General features: G+C 51.3%; 1 pseudogene; it reads left to right on the top strand.

Annotated features, from left to right (window-relative positions):
• Positions 1 to 895: 895 nt before the first annotated feature.
• LOC119314797 overlaps positions 896 to 5,301 on the top strand; it is a 26,829-nt pseudogene continuing 22,423 nt past the window's right edge.

Raw genomic sequence — 5,301 nt, forward strand, 5'->3', positions numbered from 1 at the left:
CCAAGAAGCGGGAGGACCTGCGCACGCCAGAAGATGTAGTTGTCCGCCGACAACTTGATGGTGATAAGATTTCCGAAGTGAAACGGCGTTGGCGGTAGAGAACCCGTGGAGACTGCCGGAGGCAAAGGCGCCATAGGGGCAGTGGCGACAGGCACAACCGCGGAGATCGATGGCGCAGGAGCCGCGCCCGACGCGGTGAGACCGGCCATCAGGGCCGAGTCAGAGGCCTCCATCGGGGCAGCAGCGTTGGCGCTGGCGAAGGCGGGCAGGGAGTCATCCGTCGTGGCGCTGGAAGTGCGGACCACCAGCGTGGTTCCCGGCGACGAGGAGAAGAAGGAGCCGACGCTCCTCGTTCCGATCGGGAGTGAAGCAGCCGCGGCGGAGTCGAGGGGCCGGGAGAGGAGGGCCGCCAGGGAGGCCGGCAGGTAGCTGGCCGTGGAGGAGCCCAAGGCGGCTGATCCCGACATGGTGGCGGCGGCGCGATCGAAGATGGCGACGGCGCGACGTGGGGCGGCGGCGGCTTGGGGTGTAGCGGAAGCGTAGACCTAGTTTGATACCATGTAAAACAATAGGTTTAGGGAACTGGCTCAACCCTCTAGGGGTGGCCTATCTCATATATATATAACAAGGGGGTACAACGTTACATCGTACGTATTCATATACGTACACATATACAGGAGCTATACAGTCTAACAGAACCAACTAACCAGCACTCCTTTTTTGTTGACAGCTAATCATTACTCTCTCTATAAACTAATATAAAAGTGTTTAAATCGTTAAAGTAGTGATCTAAACGCTATTACATTAGTCTTACGGAGGAAGTACTCGTCTAGCTTATATATACGCGAAGCGAGACGCGGAGCTAGTTGTGTACGTACTCTTGTGGCATGAGACAATGGCGGCGGAGCAGGGAGAGGCGGCGGTCATGACGGAGGCAGAGGCGAAGTCCTTCGTCGAGCAGCTAGTCGGCTTCACCGGCGACGACCACGAAAGGTTCCTGCTCAAGATCAAGAACCGCTTCGACCGGTACGTGCATGCATGCGAACTGGACACGCATAATCATCGATCGTACATGTGTTAATTTGTGTCCATCAACTTGTTTGCAGCGTCGGAATGGAGCTTCCGACGATCGAGGTGCGTGCGGTGGGGCTGGCGGTGGAGGCGGAGGCCTACGCCGCCGGGGGCCGCGCGACGCCGACCATCCTCAACGCCGCCACCAACGCTCTTATGGTATTTATATATATCCATTTGATAACCAGAAGCAGGAATATTAGTTTACAGAGGGTGTAATTAATAATCAATTCCGTTCCCGACCGTGGTGTGTTAGGACGTGGCGAACACGTTGCGTATGGTACCAAACACCTGGAAGACGAAGCATGCGCTGCTCCATGAAACCAATGCCATCATCAGGCCACGCAGGTACTGCATATCATGGGTAGCTAGCTTCGGGTTTTCATGTTTGTTCCATGCATGGGCTAATTTTTCTCTTCTCCATTTTGATTTTGTTTGTTTCAAGGATGACTTTGCTGTTGGGGTCTCCTGGGTCCGGGAAGACCACGTTGCTCAAGGCTTTGGCCGGACGGATGCTAGACTCAGGACTCAAGGTCTCTTCTTCTCTCTTAAGTTGGTGCTCATTTTTCTATGATATCTTTTTTCCTCGCCTATCCATAACTTGTCTTGTACAGTATAACTTTACTATTTGCTAGCGTGTTTTCTATGTGTGTGTGTTGTGTTGGTCGTGTGCATCCTAATTATATAAGCTGAGCGTCAGCTTATTATGTTTGTATCATCTTGATGCTCCATTTTAAGTCAATAAAATATATTATTTATTGAAAAAGTCGGTGCTCATTTTCTAATCACACAAAACTTGTTTGTAAGTAATTTATGTTAATAATTAAATAAAGCGATGCAGGTGTCAGGGAGGGTGACCTACAACGGACACGGCTGTCAGGACCCCGACTCGATGTCACATCGATCTAGCTGGTAACACCTCATATCACTTTGCGGCCTCACGCACGGTATCCCCACGGGTGTCGTCTTACCTTCTCCCGGGACCGTTTGCGCCTTTTGGCTCACGTATATGATAGTGTCGCTAGCATCCATATGATAAAGAGCCCGGGCTGACATGACTAGTCGTAAACCCAAAGTGGCACAGACTTACAGGGACAGGCATCCATGACCCAGCTTCGAACGTGTCGGTCATCAGCAAGTGGGTCCGGGCTGTAGCACTGGGCTAGCAGGACTCCGGTAAACCGGGCTGTAGCGGGCTAACAGGACTCCGGTACTCAAAGCGTGACATTTCCCCGAAGGGACAGACACAGGAACGAAGAAGGACACATGCCGGCCAGCCTAAGTGTTCCAGAGCAGTAGCAAGCTACCATGGCTCAGCGGTAACACTAGGAGACATTTCCTGGTAAGAGAGGCTACTAAAGATAAACAACTAGATAGTCAGATCCCACACATACCAAGCATTTCAATCATACACACAATATGCTCAATATGTGCAAATACAACGAAGCATCACAACATGACTCTACGACACAAGTACTTTATTTAAGGCTCAGAGAGCCATACATAACATACACAAAGGTACGGGTCACACGACCCAACATTCAAGTCATACAGTCATACAAACCAGCAGCGGAAGTAACTTGTCTGAGTACAGACAACTAGTAAAATAAAAGAGGCTTGGAAAGCCTAGCTATACTACATGGTCCTTCACAAGCTCAGGGTCACCACCTGGGCCTTTAGCCTACTCGTTGATGTCAACGTCTACATAGAACCCATCAGAAGGGGTTGCAGCGTCTTCTGTAAAATGTAGATTATAGCAACATGAGTACAAAGGTACTCAGCAAGACTTACATCAGATCCTACATACATGCATAGTATCAAGAAGGGTTGGTGGAGTTATTGCAGCAAGCCAGCTTTGACTCTTGGCTAGGCTATCCTACGATACTCCAACTTGAAATGGTTTTGCGCACACGAGTCCACTACTCATCACTTCAATACACTACCGAGGATCCACCTCCATCTTCCTACGGAAGAGCCATCCTCGGCACTCACACTTATCTTGAGGCTTTTAGTAGTTTCCATTTACTTGTCTATGAACTGTATAGGCAACCAAGTAGTCCTTTACCGCGGACGCGGCTATTCGAATAGATCATGTTAACCCTGCAGGGGTGTACTTCTTCATACACGCTCTCACCACTTACCGTCGTTTACACGACATGTACTCGGCAACCTTCAAGCGGAAGCCCAACGTGGGTGTCGGCCACGACCTACCTAATCACCTAAGCCTCCAGTCCAGGTTTATCGCCTATCCAGGTTCCATCCGCAGGGAGTCCGGCCGAGGTTTCCCATACGGCCCCGAACGATGTGAACAGGGTTCCCGAGATACCTAACGGGTATTCGGTACACCCGGCCACGTACCTACCACATCACAGCCCACCCCTACGGTCAGCGCTGTCCACGGCCTCCAGTAGGCTACAAACACCAGAAACTACTTGCAACTCCTGGACAGAGAGCTAGGGTGAATAAGAAGTCGAGCGGGGTCATATTTCAGGGCCCAATGCATGGTAGTAGCTGTATCTTAAATCACACATACAGATCTCAGTGCTTAAGGTCGGCTTCAATGAAACAACCCACCATGTACTCCTACATGGCCTTTCATCGATACCTTTACCAAATCGTGTTCACCACACCACTCTCATTACCGACATAATCATTTCACTCCAGCCCATCACCCAGATGAACCAGACCTGACACGACTCTAAGCATAGCAGGCATAGCAAGGTAGGAACAACACATACATATGGCTCAAGCAACTCCTACACATGCTAGTGGGTTTCATCTAGTTACTGTGGCAATGACAGGTCATGCAGAGGAAATGGGTTCAACTACCGTAGCACACAGCAGTTTGAATCGCGTTGTCTTAATGCAGTAAAAGAGAGCAGGAGCGAGAACATGGGATTGTATCGATATGATCAAATGGTTGGTTGCTTGCCTGATGGTTCGATGCACTGATACGGTTCTTCGTTAGGGTAATCAGGGTACTCTTCGGGGACAGAACCTGCCGCAGAGAGCACCGATACACAAACATCACCAAACAATGTGCAACAATATGATGCATGCATGAAACATGGCAATATGAGTGTATTGGGCTAATGCAACTAAAACCAGAAGGGTTTGAACAAATTTGAATCAAGGATTCAAATTTCAAATTCAAATATGGCCTTTTAAGGTGCTTTTCCTTGTTCTGCTTAAAACATCAATTTAACTTGTTTGATCATGCATGAAAATAGTACAGATGGATAGATTGGATTTTTCTGATCATTTTTCATATATAATTTGTCCAATTTGGAGTTACAGAATAAAAGTTATGAATTTTTGAAGTTTAAATAATATTCTGGAATTTCCTGATTTAATTTAAATCCAGAAAATCAATTACTGCGTCAGCCTGACGTCAGTGTGACGTCAGCAGGTCAACGGAACAGGTCTGGGTCAAACCTGACAGTGGGTCCCGCATGTCAGGGTGATTATTTTAATTAAAACTTAATTAAAACTAATCCTGTTTAATTAACAGGGCTGGGCCCCACCTGTCATTGACTCAGGGGAGTCAACCAGGGCCCACCCGTGGTCAAACCCGGTCGGCTGCACCGGCATTTAGCCGCCGGCGAGCCCGACGCGGCGGCGGAAGTGGTTTTGGCCATTTCGGCCACCAAATGGGCCGCGGAGACCACCGGAGTGGAGCTGAGGCCAACCCGCAGCTCTTGGCGGAGCCCGTTGGGGTCGGGGTGGCCGGAGTCGACGGCGGCGAGCTCGGCTGCGGCCGCCGGGGTTCGGTCGTGCACGGAAACGGTGCTGGAGCTCGAAGTCGAGCAAAGCGAGGCGCTAGGGATGCTCTACGGGGTCTTGTGAACTCGTTGGACTCGCCGGGGTGACCAAATGGTCACCGGAGCTGCGTCGACGGCGAGCTCGGCGACGGCGGAGGTTCGGCCGTGGTGGGGAGGTGGCTACGGTGAGGGAACGAGGGGAAAGAGAGGGGGAAACGGTGGCGTAGCTCACCGCGGTTGCAGTGGGCGTCGAAGCGGGCTCGGGGACGCGCTGGAGACGGCGAATTCGACGGCGACGGTGGTCGGAGCCCGAAGAGGGGAACGGCGACGTGGCGGCGATGCAGGGCTTCCGGGGAGCTGTGGAGCGGTGGGGAGGAAGAGGGAGTCGTGGCGGAGCTCCTGAGCTGGTCGGGGGAGCGAGGGGTGGTCGGAGACAGCGGCTAAGGCGAACGGCGGCGACGGTGGTGTT

The sequence above is a fragment of the Triticum dicoccoides genome, chromosome 6A (assembly GCF_002162155.2).
Source record: "Triticum dicoccoides isolate Atlit2015 ecotype Zavitan chromosome 6A, WEW_v2.0, whole genome shotgun sequence".
Classification (NCBI taxonomy): Eukaryota; Viridiplantae; Streptophyta; class Magnoliopsida; order Poales; family Poaceae; genus Triticum; species Triticum dicoccoides.